Source organism: Peromyscus californicus, unplaced genomic scaffold, assembly GCF_007827085.1.
Source record: "Peromyscus californicus insignis strain IS unplaced genomic scaffold, ASM782708v3 Scaffold_24__1_contigs__length_46423439, whole genome shotgun sequence".
Classification (NCBI taxonomy): Eukaryota; Metazoa; Chordata; class Mammalia; order Rodentia; family Cricetidae; genus Peromyscus; species Peromyscus californicus.
In genome coordinates this window covers 36,501,817-36,524,006 of record NW_026294535.1, presented here as the reverse complement: position 1 = coordinate 36,524,006, position 22,190 = coordinate 36,501,817, and the positions used below count along the sequence as shown (strand labels likewise).

Sequence of the window (22,190 nt, the reverse complement as noted above, 5' to 3'; positions counted from 1 at the left end):
GAATCCTTGGTAGACCTAGAGGCAGACTCATATTCAGAGAAAGTTTAGAATGAAAGAGGGAGCTAAGTTGTGAATGGAGGCCAGGTACTTCTGAGACTCACTGTGGGCCCTCTCAAGCCCTGTTTACTGCCACCAAATTATTTGCAGGCCTAGAACATATCAGGTCATTGTCATCGTCAAGCTGTGTCCAGGTCCATCCTGAAATTACCTTCCTCAGACTCAGGCGCTCCAGAGGAAGAGACCTCATGGCTTCCTGTGATAATTGACTACATGACAGTCTTGGATAGACCCACAGTCATGAGCACTGATTTGTCGAACAGGAGTTAAAAGCCTAATAGAAGATCAAACATGACATGATTATTTCACTGTCCTGGTACGTCTCAAGCCCTATGTGAAGTCTCAAATGCAACAATAATGCATCCCTGCAGTTAGCAATGTCATCCATAACTCACCGTTTCTGAGTGCTTAGTGGGAAACCAGGTGGAGAAAACCCAAGACCTTCTCCCACCACAGAAGGTACTTGTCTCCACAGGCATTCTCTGGCTCCCACGCTTCCTGTGCCTTTATCTACAGCCCTTTTATATGAGTCTGCTACCAGTTAATGGGACCTTTCAGGCAGTGACATAGTGGCAATTACATTAGCATGCACTTCTATACATCTTTTCAAATAGGCCACAGCTCTTGGAGTAGAAATGCCATTAGAAGAACCCCCTAGCCGCCCCCACGCACAGACACAACCACCGCTTTGCCTCCGATCGATTTCACTAAATTTAGAAAGAAAACACGAGGACATTTATCTTCCTGCTCGTGAATCTCTGTTTTAAATACACATACCTTTTAACCTGTAAACAATGGAATAGGGAGAGGCCGTGCATTAGGAAGATGAGGGCCTGGCGTTGACATGACCGCCTCCATTAATAAGGGGGATTCACGGCTGGCACAGTGTGCTCTGGGCCTCCTTCCCTGGTGCTCACATCCCCAGGCTGGAAATGAGTAATGTCATTAATAGGCCTCATTTGCAAGCTGGCAGCAGGCTGTCCCACCCAAAGCAAGAGTGATGATTAGTTTATTTGAAGGGGAGAAAGGAAAATGTAGCGCTCATAGTTTGATTAGCTAGGCCATCAGAGAAGCAGGCTAATCATCCAAAGAAAACAGGGTGCATCCACTTTGCTTATTTCTCCTCAAAGTTCTTCTATCAAATGGAAGGGGAAGAGGGAAGGAACGCTTCTTCTGTCTGAATGATGACTGCTGTCAGAGGCTGAGTCGGGAATCATCTCCACTGTGCACCAAAATCACCAGAACCTGTCACTTCTAAGCATGTGGCTTATGCTGAGAAAAATAAAAGAGGCTGGAGACTCAGCAAGAACCAGGGGATATGAGGAAGTTCACGATTTATTTTAAAGGCAATGGAAGGCCATGGAAAAGAACACATCTGTGCATGGGCTGCGGGAAGGGTGAGCAGACGAAAGGAGGGCCATAGGGAAGGAGACGTCAGCTGCAAGGTCCAGCTCTCCCCGAGGTGAACAATATCAGCCGTAGAGCAGCCAAGGAAAAAGACCAAATGCTTAAAACTTTCTAATGGCAGAGGAGGCATCAGGGGTGGTGGCTCCTGTTTTCAGCCTGGGCTATTTGATAACATGGATAGACTCCAGCAGGAGAGCCACATGGGCCAAGAAAGGCCATGAGTTCATCCCTTCCAGGGCAGCATCAGTGAGGTACCTGGACAGCAAGATGGCTTGGCTGGTAAAGGCATTCGCCATTAAGACCAACACCTGAGTTTGATTCCCCACATGCTGGAAGGACAGAACAGACTCCAGAAAGAAAGTTGTGTTCAGTCTTCTCTTTTCTCTTCCCCCTCCTTAAATATAGCCAAAAATGTAAGTGCTTCTAAATTTATTAACCCATCAAGAGTACTATTGATGCTCCTGAGGCAGGCAAGCATAGAAGTATTTAGTAACCTGGACTCCCATTTGCTTTGGGGACGCGCACAAACCATACACACACACACACACACACACACACACACACACACACACACACACACACACACTTACCCTTGGTAGCCTAATCCCTTCGCTGGCATGTCCTATGCACACATTCCCCTCTCCAAACAATGTACCTATGATCCACACTGCAGCAGCTACAGGCTCTTCCAACTTATAACAATGGTATTAGTTCCCAAGCCCCAGGAATGATAAAATGTAGAGTTTCAGTTCAGGTGTATTCTCAGCACCTTCGGATATATAGAGAACAGAAGGGCATACCTGGCCTGAACTAGTTTTGGGCCCATGTACAATAAGGCAAAACAATTTCTTCTAGTTGCCTTTTAAGATGAATCCTCTATTTACTATTTTACCTCTATGTATACTTGGGCATGCACATGATTAAAATCCAATGCACTATGGAAATGCATGGTAGGAAGGATGACCTAATCTAGCAATCAAAGTAGAGAAACACCCAAACTATGCCTCTTAGAAACCAGATCCTCCTTTTCTCAAACTCTGAAAGAAGCAGCCCTACCCCATGATCAGGGCCCTTGAGAATCTTCACTCATGCTACCCACCATCAATATTGGTGGTGTATCCCTCTCAAATCTGTACTATTGCCTAAATCCACATAAAATTATCTTGCTTCTTTGGAAATATATGTGAGAGGCCTTACTTTTGTTTCTTTGGCTAATGGGCCAAGAACCTGGAAACATCTGGCCCCAGACTTGGAATACGAGTTACATTCCTATACTGGTTAGAGCGTGCCTCTTCCCCTTTTCAGACAGGGTTCATGTATCCCACCCTCAAACTCCTGAGATGACCTTGAGCTTCTGATCGTCCTGTGTCTCTCTCAGCAGTGCATGCTGGGATGCAGCACGCTCCATGCCTGGTTTTACGCAGTACTAGAGCTCAAAGCCAGGGCTTCATGCTTGCAAGGTGGGCATACAGCACCCACTCTAAGAACTTTCGAAATGCTTCAACTGTTTCCGAGTGCAAAGGCTCAGGGCTAATGGGGGAAAGAGTTAGTAGACGGACAAGGTTGAGACATCAACATCGCACTAATGAGACAGGACTCTGCCTGCCTTGAGTGGACACAGGAGATAACGCAAGTCTGATTAGACAAGCATCCTGCCTGGGGCAGAGACCTGGCACATTCACTCAAGCATGGGAACAAATCAACTCAGACATAATAGAGCCAAGGAATTTGATTGGGAAAGTTTGGGGTCAAGGAGCGGGGTGAAGGGACAGCGAAGGACAGGACAAGGGCAGCGCTTCACCTGATGAAGGGTGGAGTTGCCCTTTGCTTTGGATGGATAGAAACAGGTGAGCAAGGCAGGTGAGTCTGGTTTGGTAAGGGTGATGCGCGGGCAAGCGAGAAAATGCAAGAGGTTAACCGCCGAGAAGCTGCGGGGAAAGACAGGATGACCAAATGAAGCTTAAGGATCACAGGACTGTCAGAGTCAAAGAGTGGGTTCAGAGAGGAGGGCCATCTCATACGGATAAGGCCAATTTTAAACTTAGCAGAGGAGCAGCATTTTAAAGGGCCTGCCGGTCGAGGCAGAAGCCATCAGCTGCCTCCGTCAAAAAACACTGCAAGCGCTCGACTGCAGATCTGAACGGTTTATGGCGTACAGCGAAGAGACACTAAGTGCCTGTTGCCACAGTGAGAATTACCGTAATATGACTATTGCCGTGAAAGGAAATTATACTAATTTAGATTTAATCCCCAACTGACTCATATCTGGGGTAACATTACAAAAAGAAACAGAAAAAAGTCGAACTTCCGTTTGCTGAAATACAAGAATCAGCCAGTTGGCTGTTCATAAGTAATGGACATTTGGGATTGTTTATCAGGCAAAACTGTCAAATCAGAGGCCCTCGTGGATCTGTCAGAGGCAAGGCTGCAAGTTGCACACAGACCCTGTGTCGCGTGGGTACGGGTCAACCTGTCACAGACTCAATTCTGTGAGATGAGGGTTTTTCGAAGGACTTAATTCCACAACTTAATTGCATGTAATATTCATCTGTGAATATATTTTACATATACAACTGCATCTACACAATAATGCCTCGGTTCATGAATGTATGTATGAAATGAAGATGAACACACAAGAAACACCTGAAGAACTCAACTCAATTAGCTACTCGATTCAGCAGCTTTCTGGCAGGAGGAGGGGTGGAGGAGGGCAGCCCCCAGGGTGCACAAACAGGCTTGAGAGGAAAAAGGAATTCATAGCACAAGGGGATCTTGAGAGAACAAAGACAATGGTCTGCAGAGGTGGCTCACGGAGGAACTCATATCTCATCTGGTTAGATGATGAGGAGCGGGACAAAGTTCAGTTCCTGACCTGCATTTATTCACTAGAAGGAGCACTGTATGCCGAGTTCTTCAAATGAACAGAGAGGCATGTGGATTCCCATTCACCGTACCTCTATCCCAATCTTCTCTCTTCTATGTTACAAACCATTTCTGTGTGGCCAAGAATGTCCCACAGCAGGTAGCAAATGTGATCCAGAAGGCTGAAAAGTCACACAACTTCATCTATGACTGAAATGGCAAATTACTCTAATTTAGACTTTTTTTTAAACCTACAGGATTTGATCTTGCAGGCCTCTTCCCATTCAAGCCCGTAAGCAGCTCAGGATGCAGCTACCCAGGCACAGAGGATAAAGGCCCCTCAATCTAATTAAATGAAAATCTCTACTACCTGGACATTTAAAATAATAACAGCAGCAATGATAATAATAACAAGCTATTGATTGCCCACTGAAGCAGACATGAAGGAGTCTTAATCTCCAAAGTCATTATTTCAACTAGGAAGGAATGAAGGTTATTCTTATTAAGGAACAATAATTAGCTTCAAATTCGGGGTGGTGGCATTTAGTTACTAATGAGACTGTGAGAATGTGGCGTCTCTCTAAGGTTAATCTGTGGAGGTATGACGAAGAACTAATGTGAGAGGTGGGTTTTAAAGACAGAGCATTTGTCCTAGACAAGAGCAGGGAAGGAACACCATCCTCAGCATTGATGGGAAGGGCTGCACTGTTAATGAACCACATGTAAAAATTTTCCTAACTGATTGGTTGACATTTTCCTTGCCAGTCATGTTATTATTCACCTTGTAAAATAAATTCATCTCACACCAGGGCATAGCATTAATTCGGAAAAGCCTAAGATTTCTCAGGCTGCTGAAAAGTCAGTTTAGAATGAAACCTATTGAGCCGGTACCAAGCAGCATCCTGACTGGAACAAGATCCCTGAGCATTGAGGTAGACCCTGGGAGTCGGGGGAGGCCGGGAAGGATCAGACTCCTGGCACTTTCTTGTCCTTCACTCCTGAGAACATGAGGATCTGCAATCACACACCCCTACCCCATGCATTTTTTAAAATAAAAAAAAAAATGCTCAGTTTTCTTTAAACAAAAGAAAAGGCGTGGATAAAATATAGAAGCTATATTTCAAAATTAAAAAAGAAAAAGCTTCCGAGGAAAGTCCAAGACACTAATTACAATTAGAATTTCACACAAGAGTTATTCGTTTAATACCAGCAGCCCCCAAACACTGCCTGGGATTGACTTCCACTAAAAATGGCTAGCTTTCTGGAAACTCAAAATTTTACTGTGCATCTGTATTTATAATTGTAAAATGTGGGAGAGCGGAGTCCTCGGGTCTATAAAAGAAATCCTCCAGGAGGGATGGGAAGCCAAAAGGAACGGAAAGTGAGTATTAAACAGCTGGCTCACCATGGCTGCTTCCTGTGTGATGGTGAACAACTGGGGCAGGGGGGGGGGGTGCGGGGCGGGGCGCGCGGTGCTACATCCTTAAGGCTCACTGGGGTTTCTTCCCCTCTCCCTCCCTCCCTTCCTTGTCTCTCTGCTTGGCCATGCTGGGAGTGGATGTTCCAGTGTGTCAGTGAGCACACTGCTGATATATAAAAATAAAAGTAGTTCCGTAACAAAACATGGCATGCCAGTTCAAAAGATGAATGCCGCGTGAGGCCGTGGACACGAGAGCTTCAGAGCAAGCAAACTCATAAAAAGACAGAAAATTGGAGGAACTGGGGAAAGAGGCAGAGATGGGGGGTTGTTTAAGGGGAGCTGAACGTCTATTATACGTATTGAAAAGAGATGAACAGATTAGGTACAGAATGGCACATCATTATAAGATGGTTTAGATGGTGAGATTTTTTTTTTTTTTTTTTTTTTACAATTAAAGGGAAGAAAGACATAACACAACCAAAAATGTCAAAGGTCAAACCACCATACATACCTCCTGGCATTAATGTTTGGGTTCTGCTTTTGACATATTGAACCATTCTATAAGTTTAGTCATTCCAACAGAATTCTAATCACCATGGGACAGGGAACTAGGTCCTGTGATTTGAGCACATGATATACTTATGTTAAATCTTCTGGTAGCTGGCTGAATTAAAATTAACATAATAATATTTGGTTAATCTTCTTTGGGCCTCAAACATTAAAACCCTCTGTTCTCACTGAGTATATATAATCAGTAGGCAGGGGAGACTCTTTGTCCTGCAGGAGAATCTACTCTAAACAACAGAAAAATCTGAACAAGAGGGACTCTATTACACTCTGTTAATGAAGTACCCGGAGGACGACTGATACTTGATAGGGCCCTAGCAGACCTGCTAGAGGGAGTGGCTTGGTAAGCAGGCTCCTGGATTGAAGCCTGCTCCTGCTCTGGCTCCCACCCCTCTACCTTGGTAGCCTGTGTAGCACCCACTGCCAGTGGATGCTGTCTTAGGGTTTCTATTGCTGTAAAGAGACACTGTGACCACAGCAACTCTCATAAAGGAAAACATTTCATTGAGGCTGACAGTTCAGAGGTTTAGTCCACTATTGTCACAGTGAGTAGTATGGTGGCATGCAGACAGATATGGTGCTGGAGAGTTAGCTGAGAGTTCTACATCTTGATCCACAGGCAGCAAAAGAGACTGCCACATGAGGCCTAGCTTGAGCATATAAGATCTCAAATCCCACCTCCACAGTGACACACTTCCTCCAACAAGGCCACACCTACTGCAACAAAGCCACACCACCTAATAGTGCCACTCCCTATGGGGGCCATTTTCTTTCAAACCACCACAGATGCCAAGCCTTTGTCCATTACCTCTGTCACCTGAAGTGAAAGCTTCGCCTGTCCCCCTGTGAGATGTGTTCCCCATGAAGGGCCTTAAGAAACAACCTCTCTCTGGTGATTAAATTATTTAGATAAGACATAAACTACAGATCAGCAGGTGACCACCACTGAGTAAACAATGTGTCTAACTGGCAATGGGTATGCTTACTACCGTGGTCATGGTGCTGGAATCACAAGTATATGTACACATCCACATTCATCACTTGTATACATTAAACAGGCACTTTTCACATATCAGTTATCTACCTCAATAAAGCTGTTCTTTAAAAAAAAAATCGGGGTTTACTCTACTCATGGTAACCAAGAGAGGGACTCTGTGTCACAAGAGGGGGCCCGATGGAGAATCATTAGAGCCCTTGACAAGGTAGTAGAGAGAAGAACCGAGCAGGCAAGAATAGGAGTCATGACTGTGCTTTCCACAGGAAGGAATGAAGGACTTTGGAATGGCTACTTTAAATATTCCCCATGAATTTGGGGCCTTTTGTGGTATGTTCCCGTCATAACTGAGCAGGTAGATAATGGTCCACAGTAGAAGACCAATAGGGAGAAGGATGGCAAGTGTGGCTAACATCAGCCTCTCCCAAGGGGGACTAGGAAGCCTTTGGACACAAACTTAGGTCAAGATAGGATTTTAAAAACTATTTTCCGTACTCCAGTTTGGTGTTGACGTCACAGTTGCCTCCCAAAGGCCCACCAGCAACCACTCTCTTGTGCCTCTCCCTCAGCGGTTCTCAACCTTCCTAAAGCTCTGATCCTTTAACACAGTTCCTCAGGCTTTGGTGACCGACCTCCAACTATAAAACTGTTTCCTTGCTACTTCATAACTGTAATTTTGCTACTGTTATGACTCTTAATGTAAATATCTGATATGCAGGATATCTGATATACAACTCCCAAAGGGGGCGCAACCCACAGGTGGAGAACAGCTAATGTTTAACCATTTAACCCACACCTGAAACCCTTTAGGGAGTTCCTGTTTCCTTAACCAAAAGATAAAAAAGGTCTCCAAACCTGCTCTAGAAAACCCTAATAATCTAGCCCATTACTACTCACCTCGCACAGTTCCTTGCTTCCTCTATCCACATACCTTAGGTCTTACACATGCACACACACATACATATACACATTTGTACATGTGCATGCACACACACACATAAACACACACATGCACACACTTTTGTGCATACACATTAACAACATAGATATAGATAGATAGGCAGACAGATAGATAGATAGATGATAGATATATATTTTTTCTTTTTCAGATAGAGTCTCACAGAGATCCATGTGGTGGTATTTTACTTGTACTGAAATGTGATTTTAATTGTATGTTAATAAATAAAGTTGTCTGGGGGTCAGAGCTATTAGAGCCATAACAAGTGCGTGGCGGCGGTGGCGCACGCCTTTAAGGACCTGGAGGGCGGTACATTCAGGCAGTGACGAGGCAGTCACATGTTTGGGGTTACAACCAATGAGAAGGCAAAACAGCTAGAGTATATAAAGACATACACACAGGAAGTAGGCCCCTTTCGGAGAGCTCTCTTGACTAAAGAGGATCGCTGAAGCAGGAAGGGTGAGGCTCTTAGCTCTGACCTCTTGGCTTTCTTCTCTGAATCGGCTCTGTATTTCTTATTTAATAAGACGGTTGGTTACATCTACATTTGGCATGCTGTGGGATGGTCTGTATGTCAAATGTGTTGCTGATTAGTCAATAAATAAAACACTGATTGGTCAGTGGCTAGGCAGGAAGTGTAGGCGGGACAAGGAGGAAAATAGAGCTGGGAAGTGGAAGGCTGAGTCAGAGAGACACTGCCAGCTGCCATGATGAAAAACAACATGTAAAGATGCCGGTAAGCCACGAGCCATGTGGCAAGGTATAGATTAATAAAAATGGATTTATTTTAAGCTGTAAGAACAGTTAGCAAGAAGCCTGCCACAGCCATACAGTTTGTAAACAATATAAGTCTCTATGTTTACTTGATCGGGTCTGAGCAGCTGTGGGACTGGCAGGTGAGAGAAATTTGTCCTGACTGTGGGCCAGGCAGGAAAACTTTAACAACAGATCCACCTGCCTCTGCCTCCTGAGTGCTGGGATTAAAGGTGTGCACCACCATATTTGGTACATCGTTTTCTGTTTGTTTGTTTTCCTTTCAGGAAGAGGTGCTTCCTAAGGAGAAAACAGCAGTTGCAAGACTCCTCTCAAGCATCTTGAAGCAGTTTCAGTTTCATGATTTAATTTATTTGGCCAAGTATAGGCTATCACTTGCTTCACTTAATGCTGCTATCCATTGTAATACTTATCGGCATCATTGTGAAGGCTGACATTAAGTAGTGGAATTTATTTCTATTTATTGACAACTTAGATTTGATTATTGAGCCTTGTAATGAAAATGTTTTATTAATAAGCCGTGTTCCTAGAACTAGAGTCACACAGCTTGGCTTTGCTTTATAGGATGCTGGTGCATAGATCAGACCCATGGGCCCTTCCAGACTCTCAACGGTGGGTGGCATGCTAAAAACCAGCAACAAGATGAGATTTTTTCCAATGACCTTTAAATTCCAGAAATAGAATATTAACACATATTTTCATTTCTTTTTTGACAAATTATCATTGTTTTAGAAACAATATTTATTTAATCGGTAGCAAAAGGGGGTTACTTGAACCTTGGATTTACCACAACTTTTACTCATTAACCTGGGAAATTTTGATTTATGTTACTAGGAGGAAAAACAGTCACAAGTGATATAAATTGCACAAAATATGACTTTCAAAAGCCAGTAGGCCAGCATCATATTAAATTAATATTGATGGGGCCTTGTGCAAAGATAAGTGAAGCCAGTTGAAAACAAAGTTCTTTTATAAGGCACGAATCCACCATTTCAGCCAGACAGAGAGTCTGTCCTTCAACAAGAAGTTGTTGGGCACTCATGGACTCTGCACCTGGCCATAGGGAGTACCCAGTGGACAGCAAGGGCAGGAAGTAGTGCTGCCTGGAGGCATTCACAGAACAAGGAGATAAGCAAGCCTCCAACCGTTTTCCCGCAGCTTGGAAGCATCTATCATAGGAGAAATGTAAGGAGGTACCGTGATGACATAGAAGGGAAAAATAACCAGGACCTACAGGTCCCAGACGTCTGTCTGGATGAAATGTCATCTGGTCGGATCAAGGAATTCATCAGCTAAACACCTTCATTCACTTCAGTGGAACTAACCAAACCTTTAGATTTTTTTAATAAACAATCAAACCATTGCCCTTTCTTATGAACAATTTTTCATTGGCATTTTGGATACATTTAAAAGGTACTTCATCTTCACTATTAACAGGCTTTGACTTTTTAAATAAATGTAGAACACTTGGATAGAGTCGAATTATCAGTATTCCAGTCCCATTACCGACTCCATTAACTTCCACCATGCTGAGGAGGTTGCATTAAGCCTTCTCAGTTCCAAGTCTGCATTAGGGGATTTCACCTGATGAACTGTTTCCATGTGCAGATTCTAATTTTTAGCTTCTGGGTCTTCCTAGTCCATCCTGTCTATGGCTTTCACAGGCCTCATTTCTCTCAAATTCCATCTGTTCTGTGAAGTATGCACCAATTCTTCTTGTCTTAGTTACTATTCGATTGCTTTGACGAAACACCATGAGCAAGGCAACTTACACAAGAAAGGATTTAACATGGGGGCTCACAGTTGTGGAGAGTTGTAGAGGGTTAGAGTCCATGACCATCATGGTAGGGAGCATACAACAGGCAAGCGTATCATTGGAGCAGTAGCCAAGAGCTCACATCTGATCCACAAGCACAAGGCAGAGAGCACGCACAGGGAATGTGGTGGTATTGTGTTCCCCAAAATATTGTGCACCCTAATAAACTTATCTGGGGTCAGAGAACAGAAAAGCCACTAGATACTTAGGATAGATAGTGGTAGCACACGCCTTTAATCCTAGCATTCCAGAGGCAGAAATCCATGTGTTCAAGGATACAGCCAAGCATGGTGACTCACGCCTTTAATCTCAGAAAGTGAGCCTTTAATCCCAGGGAGTGATGGTAGAAAGCAGAAAGGTATATAAGGCGTGAGGACCAGAAGCATTTGGCTGGTTAAGCATTTGGCTGGTTAAGCTTTTAGGTTTTGAGCAGAACAGTTCAGCTGAGAGCCATTCGGATATGAGGATTCAGACGCCTCCAGTCTGAGGAAACAAGATCAGCTGAGAAGTTGGCCAGGTGAGGTTAGCTGTGGCTTGTTCTGTCTCTCTGATCTTCCAGTGTTCACCCCAACACCTGGCTCAGGTTTGATTTTATTCATAAGAACTTTTAAGATTCCTGCTACAAGGGAATGTCAAAGCCCACCCCAGTGACATACCTCCTTCGACAACCCCACACCTCCTAACCTTCCCAAATAGTTCTACCAGCTGAGGTCCAAGCATTGTGGGGCCCATAGGGGCCATTCACATGCAAACCACTGCATCAACACAGGACTCTATGTCACTTCTCTACCCCCAGCACATTTAGTGGCTCTTAAGACACCATCCCATCCACTCTTAGGTAACAGTCCTACCTGTCCTACCTCATCTCTCAGGGATGAATTTGCTCTTCCTTGGATGGGGCTACAATGATCATTTCCATGCCGAAATCATCCCTGATATCTGCCACTTCCCACTCGGGATGGCCTCTTCTGCATCCTGCCATGCCTTCCCCATCCCAGGAAGCTCATCTCCCATCCTAACTTCCTCCATGATGTTTTTACAGCCCACTCCATCTGCACGGAATCTCTCCTCTACATATCCTCCGTGTCGCTCATTTTGGAACCTTCTCTTTATTGTCGAAGATGGGAACCTCAGTCATTTTATTTCTCTGATGATTTTTGCAAATTCTGTAGGATCTTAGAATTCCTTGTGGTTGGCCTCTCCCCTGCTCCCGCACCTTCCCTTTGCTCTGTGGAAATCATTACGACTTCCTGAATCAATGACAATAGGATGCAATGGGTGGCTAGTGACTACGAGGCACAGGAGTGAGGTTCCCCTAGAATGAATGCACTGGTGAGAGGGGGAACATGTCCCTACAACCTCAGTCCGCTTTATGTTTAGAGACAAAGTACTTCCTGCTGCAGAGTGTTGTGTGGTGGAGAAAGCACTTGGCCGAGACCTTGGCATTTCCAAAGTCTAGTGTCTGCCTGCTGGCCTCCACTGCACAACGACACTGACCTAGTTCCTTAGTCTTTCTGTTCTACAGCTTCCCCCAAACATTCTTCGACAAAAAGTCCAAAGACCGGTCCAGAAGAACTGTATGTTCTCTGCCTTAGGAAAGTCCTTCCACTCTGTAACCAGGAACAGGCAACCAGAACGGGTAGCTGGTGAAAACGGAGAAAGAAACTAATCGATGTACAGCAGAAAGAGACAAATGGGGAGATGAATCCCACTCACTGCAAATCCATTAGTAAAGAATGAACTTGCTCAGCCGTCGTAACAGTCCCCCATTGAACTTTTCAACCTTTTAGAAAGATAACCAACAGCCCCGATTCATCATCAGATGAACACTTTAACTCTTGCATAGAGCATTTCTCATGAAGCCAGGTCTGGGCTCTGGCAGTGCACACATCGATGTCAAGGTGTTAGACTGCTTCAGGCATGGTGGTACAGACCTTCCTTTAATCCCAGCACTGAGGCGGCAGACGCAAGCAGATCTCTGTGAGTTCCAGACCACACTGATCTACAACGTAAGTTTTAGGCTAGCCAGGACTACAAAAAGAGATTCAATCTCAAAAACAAACAAACATGCTTCTGGATTTCCAGTAATGACAGCCCTCCACTGATTGAATGACGTATTCAGTAAACTATCACATTTATATATTTACTGGTTATAGAGGTTTTGTCTTATTTCATGGTTTTGCTTTAACACTCATATATTTCAAACACACTGCCTTGGAATCAAAGATCTTGCTGCAATATTGGTTTGCTTTGGGGCCATGGTGCAAGACAACCAGGTAAAACATGTTCAGCAAAACCAAAGGCCACTCCTTGGAACACTGAAGGTGTCCCTCAGACGACCACCAGACCAGAAACGTCCCCTCAAGAGTAAGTGAGTGGGAACTCAGTGTTAGTTGGCTCTCTTACTTAAATCAGATATCTGAGGGCATCAGAAGAAAGGAAGGCATACTTTGGCTTATGCTCTTGGGCCTGAACGTTTTCTCAGGCTTCCAGCCGGCTCCCTGTGAGGAGGCAGGGAGTACCTTGGAGAGGAAAACTGCTCACTTCACGGTGCTCAGGAAGCAAAGTGACCACTCACCTTTCCAACAAAGTCCTTCCTATAAAGCTCACTGAGCTATGAATCTGTGGGTAGATTAACTCATTCATTAATTAAGCTATGAATCTGTGGGTAGATTAACTCATTCATTAATTAAGCTATGAATCTGTGGGTAGATTGACTCATTCATGAGGTCAGAGCCATCAAGAATCTGACACTCAACAGTGCTGCATCCAGAACCAAACACTAAAGACCCAGATTACAAACCTAGAAATTCAAAATACACCTTGAAAGTGCATTCATTTCCAAATAAGTGTCTGACAGAATGTAAATATATATATAATGTACTTGCCTAAAATAAAAACATATTCCTATTATACATATATAATATGCTCTTATTAATAAGAAATAAATGTGACCTGTCTTCTGATGATATCTTCTCCTTTGAGCAGATTTAATTTGCAATTCTTCTCCCTTTCTTATTTAACATTTTTGAGTCTAGATTTACTTAGCAGTCACTACCATAGGGCAGATAACCAGCGTGATCCCTGAGACTTCCACTGGTTTACTAACTTGCACTGGCCTCGCTGCATTCTGAGAAGAGTCCCTTCAGACAGTAAGCTCTGCATGAAGTAAGCTCTGCATGAACGTTCATTCCTCTCTTCATTTCAATGGCTTCTCATTTTCTTAAGAATGAAAGACAAGCTGAAATCCAGGGAGATTTGGGAAGAGAGTCCATGGAGATAAATTAGTCACAAGCATTAGCTTTTCCCTTGAAAGGGCTTCAATATAGAAAGAACAACTCTCTCACAAGTTCATCAGTGCCTACACAGACATCTGAAAGCAGAAACAGGAGGCTGTCCTCTAAAGTAGGAACATCACCAAGTGCCTCAGAATGTTTAGAGAGAGGACAGTGCAGGGTAGAGAGTGTTTTCATGAGAGAGCAGCTGTCCATCCAGATCTCAGCAGCCCCAAGCCAAATGTATGATTGTTATACTTACACTTGATATTTTTATAGAGTTTGTGCACTGCACACAACTAACAGAGTCATCATTGTGCAAGCCTCGTGCCTGACTGGTACCACTTTAACAGTGGAGGCTTTCGGAAAAGAGAAGATAGTGTCATGGAAACGACAAGATGATGTGTGAGCCGGTCACGAGCCATTCATTGACCTGGGATTGGCCAGCTTCACCCCTCTCGACTCAGTTTCTTCCTGTATAAAATGGTCTGATGGAAGGAGTCTTCTATCCATTCCAGAGTCCGTATTTCTCAATCCAGAAGCTTCATCACTCATCCCTGTCACTGACACTTCATGGCTCACGGGATCTTGGGTTCTCACTTCTTCGTCTTTGAAATGTTGTTTCTCTCTGTGAATTTTCTTCCTTACTATAAACTCTCTGTCATTCACCATAGTGGCAATATATAAATAGATGGAACAACTTTTTCAAATAAAAATTTCAACTGTATTTTGTTTATGTGCAGCTTCAGTTAACCCAGCCAGTAACTACTAAGGAAGATTTGGTCATGGGAACCGTATCTCGCATTAGCTGTGCCAAAGGAAAATTCATCATCTTTTTGTTTTGTTTTGTTCGAGACAAGGTTTCACTGTGTAGTTTTGGAGCCTGTCCTGAATCTCGCTCTGTAGACCAGGCTGGTCTCAAACTCACAGAGATCCACCTGCCTCTGCCTCCAGAGTGCTGGGATTAAAGGCGTGCGCCACCACTGCCCAGCTGAAATTTATCATCTTTACCAAAGTATATATGATTGACTTAAATCAGGAAAGAGGCCAACATTTGCCTGGGGTACCTAGTTACCCCTCTCAAAAAGTTAAACCTGGATTAGTGAGACCCTTCCATGATAAAGGCACTTGGGTAAGTCCAGCGACCTCAGTTCAATTACTAATCCCAAAATGGTAGGGGAGAGTCAACTCCGTGAAGTTGTCCTCTGACCTCTGTGAGTGCACTGTAGCATGCACAACAACTCATACACATCACACATCTCACACACACACACACACACACACACACACAATAATAATAATAATTTAAAATTTTTAAGTTAAATCTGAATGTCAATGAAATGAAATGTCATATACAATGAACTACATCAGAGAATAATCTCTTGAGATGCTAACGCTTAAGTGACCTGGCAAATTACTCCAAACACAAACAAAAATGATGTTACATACAATATATGAACGACATATACGATATTATATCCACTAAAGATGTCTTATTATTTCAAGTCAGTATAAATTAACATAAGTTTGATAGATGTATATTTTGATAAATAGAACCTATTTTTCAATGCCAATTAAATAGAGCTATCAACTCTAATTATTTTGAAACATTTACTTGTTGCATTATTAATGAGAAATCTGGGCCAATTCCCATGAATTTCTCCTAATGCCCAAAGTTATAAAATGATTCCATTTATAATTCAAAGCCTGGAGTCACTGCGAGTAAAACAGTTTTACTGTTAAATATTGCAAATCATTAGTGCTATCAGCGTATTTGCCTTTGGAGAATAGACTCACAACCTAACGCAGACGGATCTCCATTTAAAGCCGGCATGAAAAGCGAGAAAAACATGCCACGCTAGCAGAACACACCTTAACCCTCTCGGACAGCTTCTCTAGTCATAGTTCCCTTAACAGCAGGGAATGTAAAAGACAACCAAGCTGCCCTCTGCTTAGAGTTCAGGTCTCGTGCATTAAATGTGTGCGTACAGGGACGCGGGGTGGGAAGTGCCGTGACTAGGAGAATTCCCAAGCCAGCACAAGAGGAGTCAGTATAGGAATGACAGGAGAAGGAGTTTCTGAGTCTCTCTGTTGCTATGGAGCTTGAGAATCTTGAGGATGCTCAGAGTTCTGTAAACATCTTTGAGTCTTTCTCACATTGGGCATGATTTTTTTTTTCCCATTTGTCATTACCTGTCAGCTGCAAGTGACATGTCTAATATTTGGCTTTGTTCCTGGAACAAATGTAAAAGTCATCCCCCAAATGAATGAGAGAGCACCTGTGGCAGTGAAAACTGGTTGACGGAACTTCATTTTTGAAATTTATCAGCATTTTTTCCCCTCCTTACATAATCAGAAGCTCAAGTAGCTGACGGGACGGATTTAATAACGCTGCTTTTAAGTAATAATTAAAGCTGCTGCTACACACGAGTTTTATGTCTTTGCAAATGTCAACTCAATTTCAAAGAATCCGTGCTTCCTCTCAATAGCTCTAACAATGCATCCATGAAACGATAAAATATTTAAATGTCTTTTTCTCACTTCTGCAAACCACAGGCCCAAGTAAAACCCCCAAGTGAACTACACACCTTCCATTAACTCTTAAACCAGCAACCACTAACATGTCTTATCATAACGGAAATCAACAAATTAATGTGTAAAGACCTTGTTATCAGGAGGGGGCTGTAGCCAATTTAACTGTCTACAGTTCAATTGTATAGGATATAATTTGACAACCATGAATAGAATTGCTTCTTGTCAATGAATATGTTTAAACTTACACACAGTGGTCTTAAAAAAAAAAAGATACTAAATTGTAGGTTATTTTCTCAGTCACAGAATTATTTAAAAGCCTCTCTCTGTTAGGATACAAAAACAATGATGGATCATTTTACTCTCTGTGTTGACAGACAACGGGGGGATCCACGTATGGATTATTTATTGAGCATTTGCTCTATGTCAGATGCTGCACAGAGGAAATATAAATAAAATGCAGCTTGTACCCTTGATGGACAGCCTTCTAGGGGGCAGGCAGATAATCAGGGTACATTACAATGAAAAAATACCATCAGAAAAAGCACAGAAGGGGACTGTCCATGCCAAGCTCTGGTATGGTCAGGGGTGGGCAGGGAAGATCCCCAGAGAGAAGAAAGTGCAGGAATAAAAATACAGGGGGAGAGGTGTCAGAGTAAACGCTGAGACTTTTGAATGACATGTTACAAAGTCTGTAGACAGAATGGTACAGCTGGAACTTGAAATATACTGCCCCATGGATAAACCTAACAAGGCGTTTTGAGATCGGGCCAGCTCTAAGAACCATTGAAATGTTTCCAGAAGAATTTACTAATGACACCAGAGGTCATCAAGGGCCTTCACTAAATGAGAAGTAGCATGCATATATATATATATATATATATATATATATATATATATATCTCACTGAATCCATAGGGCAGCCCTAGATGTTTTTTCATGTCTAATATTAATATGTCATGGTTAAGGAATAGATATTAGGGAAAATTGAGTGATTAAAAATATATAGGTAGTCAGTGATAAGTCTCAAATCAAAAGACCTCCTACATAAATCCTAGTCTTTCCATCTTTCTCAACAACTGCAAAGAATAAGCAAGTGAAATTATATGTGCACTGGGAGCATACAAGCCAGGTTTTATGATCAATACGTGGATGCTCTTCTAATTTATAAGTAGAGCCATGTTGTTGAAACAAGAAGGATGTCTGTGATGGGAACATGGTTATCTACTCTACACACTAAGCAGGAACCATGGAGATGCTGCCGAAGACTTCACTGTGGATTATTAGACCGTGGCTCTTCCTTAACCAAAACAGCTTACTCTTCAATCACAGTATCCATTTTTGTCAACATCACACCAGCATCACCATCTGAAGTGATGTTTTCAGGTTAGTCCTCTCTTTTTTTTTTTTTGGTAGCAGCTAAGGAGGAGGTTGGTGGTCTGTCCAGAGGAGAAACTGAACAAATATTAACATGATGCTCAAAACTGTTAATGAGTCAATGGTTAACAAGTCTGGGTTGGGAGTGCCAAGCTTTCTCTGGTGCTGCTATCCTCAACAGGCCATCAACGGCCTCCAAGGGCATCTCTAGGTTCTGAAAAAAAGTTGGTTCAAAATTAACCTTAAGAGCATTGCATCCACAGGGCCTACATGGGTCTGCATCAGATCCTCTGTGTGTATATTATAGCTTTTAGCTTAGTATTTTTATGGGACTCCTGACTATGAGAAGGAGTGGGTTTCTGATTCTTGTGCCTGTTCTTGGGACTCTTTTCTTTCTGTTGGGTTTCCAAGTCCAACTTCTACGTGATAGTTTTTGCTTCGTCTTATTATATTTTATTTTGTCATGCTTGGCTGTTATCTCTTAGAAGTCTGTTCTTTTCTAATGAGGGACAGAAGTAGGAGAAGGAGAAACTATGACATATGGTATGAATAAAGAATATTTTCAATAAAGGAAAACAAAAGAGTGTTGCACCCAGTAACAAGCAGGATACAAATGCACCTCCCTGTGTTAGTTCTGGGCCTATAACCCTGCTGCAGGGGTGCACACAGTATTGCCACTCCATAGGTGAGAAAAACCACAGATCAGGAAGAGGATGTACCGGCACTTTCCCGGAGTTTGTGAATGTCAGACTTGAGGTTCATAAATCCCAGTCAGTTGATTCATGTCTCCTCTGCTTCAGAAATGTAAAACATAATTAACACTACATATACATTCATAGGTCAAAGCATGTCCAAGGAATTAGAGAAAGCTGTCATTTCCACATGCTTCTAGAAGGAAGATGTAGTGTAGATTATCTCATCATTCTAAGAGGGCAGAAAGAAAAGGCCATTTCCTCATTGTTCTCCAGTGTTAATAACCAACTATAATATATGAAGAACAGTATGCTGGAGGCATGAACGGAATGACCTGGAACTTACTTGCTATAGCCACATTCCTCAGAGTGGGTTCAGGGGCAAACTAGTTTCATGAGCTATAGATCGTTCCAGTAAGTGAGTGAATCGCTGAATATTAAATTCCCCTCCTGTAGGCTCCTAATACCCTCAAGCATACAAGAGATCTGTCGTCTTGTAAAGTAAGTTATTTAAATTCACTTCATTTTTTTTTTCAAGATAATAAAAAGCACAAAAGCAAATGAAATAGAAATTCAGTGATAAAGTGTTAGGAAACTTGACAGTTTTTAAAATCAGTTCTAATAGAATAAATCAAAAAGTGAAACTAAAACAGAGGTTTTTATGTGATTTTTCCACTCAATGTTATAAATGAAAATCATTTTCAGGTTAAAAAAAAAATCATGATGATCACAGGTGTCTTGTCTGGTCAGCGGCAGCCAGGATTTGAAAGGAATGTGTACATCTTGAGGTACTTATCCGAAGTTGCCTGAAATATGGTGTTCAAAAGCACGATGGGGGTGAGGGCTAGTTCTGGTCAGAAATAATGTCAGGACTATTAAATAATAATAATAATCCAACACAGATACAGAAACGAGTAGTGAAGCCCTATATGCCTGGTACTTCCCATCCAAGAACTAAACAATGAACGTTTATAAGTGAACACAATACGGCTCCTGACTTACAGGAGCTCATTTAGCACTGAGCGTGGTGTGGAACATATCGTCACATAAATTCAACATAGAGAAATACAAGAACAGCCCGTCACAGAAAGCAGAAGGGCAGCCCTCCGTGGACCGAAGAGCAGAGACTTGAGCTGGTCCTGATAGTTAAGTTTAAGTCCCTGGAGTGTGCAGAGCACGTGAGGATCAGTAGTTCCCTACAGGGAGAGGGGCTATCAGGGTGGAACGCAGGAGTAGCAAACTTCGCGGTGCATTCATTCATGAGGTTCTCGGGATCTCAGTCTTGCTGGAGCATCAGGTCCGTGTGGAAACACTCTCAGGCCCTCCCTCTGTCTTCGTGGTGTGTGTGGTGTTTTCTTTGAGGGAGCAGGTTATACGTCGTTTCCCTTTTAGCATTTTGAAGTAATTCAGTATGTTAAAGGGATGGATGTTCTGTGTGGTTAAAGGGTGGGGTTAATGGGAGATGGCTAGACAGAAGCAAGTATTGTCACTCAATTTTCAAAATGGTCCATGTGCTCTTATCTAAACAAAGCCCGATATATTTTATGATGCCCTGCACTCTTTCTGCTTCTTATGATTATTTGCTTTCATTCTTATTGTGTTTCCTAACTCTAAGATATGCACATCTAAGACATTAAAATGAAAATACATCAACTATATGAAGTACTCCAGAACTATTCCTAAAATTACCAGTCACTCAGACTGATTTGGGGTTTCCTGACTTTTCTGTTTGGGGGGAGGGGATTGGGTAGGGATTTCATAAAGACCGTAGCTACTAAAGCTCCCCATGAATGAATACTGGCTATCTGTGTTTACTGTTCTTCTGGCAAACATTTCACTCTCCAACAGAGAAATGTAAGTTTAAAATAAACTGGTCACAAGCCCGTTCTTGAAAGTGCTTCAGGACTAAACACAAGTCATGGAAGCTCCATTCCCACCTCTGTTTCTTTTTATAAGAAAGAAAATCCTGTACTCCACGAAGCCGGAGGGTTAAGAATAGAAGATGCATTTGTGGTCTTAGGGGTTGAGTAGGAGGGATGTTCTTACTGGAATGAAGGAAACTGTAGAAAAAGAGATAGAGTGGCATTTGATGTCTCCTTTGTTGTTGATTATAGGGAAATTTTGTTGTTAGGGTTCAAGTTTTTGAAAATGAGATGACCCTATATTGATGAGTTATTGGTATAGGCATCATGCCCATGTCCTTAGGAGCATGGGTGTAGGAGCCATCCACTAGAGCATGGGTATGCTAAAGCAGGCCACTTCCCTGAAGAAAACTAACTCTGTGTAGCCAGCAGCCTTCGACAGCCAACGCTCCTTGCCAGAAGTGGGGTTTTGTGAGCCCCCCCCTCTCCCATCTACGCTGGAATTTTGATTAGAAAGAAAGCCATTTTTAAAAAATTCTAGAATACTAAATACATCAAACTGCCTGGAAATAGCAAAACAAAGCATAAAAGACAAAATATTTCTGGCAATATTGTGAAGAAAATACCAACATATGCCATGACTGACACACAGATCATTTAGTTATTGGACCACTGGTGCGGGCCCCTTCGTTCCCACAAGAAACATGTTCATTTCTGACAACTATTCATGTCTCTGTTTGTGATTCACTTATTCAAACTTGTAAAGTCCAGATCTGCTTCCAGACACACTATAAGTAACAATACAACAGGAAAAACACTCAGAAAATGCTTTTCTTGGAGGAATAAAGGGCTATATCAGCAGTTCTAAGGACAGACCACGGAGGAGGCGGCCCAAGCTTCTTGGAGGCCACATATGAGAAAGCTTAGGCTTTGAAGGCTAACACAGGTGTGAGGTATTATGTCATCCATTATGGTGGTGTAAACGGCTTTATCTTCTGGGTGGCCACAGCTAGTAGATGCTGTGGGATGGTCTGTATGTCAAATTGCTCTGATTCATCAATAAATAAAATACTGATTGGCCAGTGGCCAGGCAGGAAGTATAGGCGGGACTAACAGAGAGGAGAATTGAGAGAACAGGAAGGTGGGAGGAGACAATGCAAGTCGCAGCCATGACAAGCATCATGTGAAGACGCTGGCAAGCCACAAGCCACATGGCAAGGTATAGATTTATAGAAATGGATTAATTTAAGATTTAAGAACAGTTAGCAAGAAGCCTGCCACGGCCGTACAGTTTGTAAGCAATATAAGTCTCTGTGTTTACTTGTTTGGGTCTGAGCGGCTGTGGGACTGGTGGGTGACAAAGATTTGTCCTGACTGTGGGCCAGGCAGGAAAACTCTAGCTACAAGTAGATGAGTTATGAAATGTGAGCTTTTGTACAATGCATCCAAACACACATATGCCCTTGACTTTGACCCCTCTATGTACACCTACCTGGCCGAATGTATAGCTCTTAATATGCTGCCCAGTCCCCTGACTATAATCTCCCAGACAGATGGTATTCTCGTTTTTATACCTTTGTAACCCAAGCCATAGGTG

General features: G+C 42.7%; 1 protein-coding gene across 2 annotated transcripts in view; it reads right to left on the bottom strand.

The window, feature by feature from the left end:
* The window catches only part of Grip1 (glutamate receptor interacting protein 1), a 644,324-nt gene that overhangs the window by 424,754 nt on the left and 197,380 nt on the right, over positions 1-22,190 (bottom strand). The gene's annotated exons all lie outside the window — the stretch shown is intronic.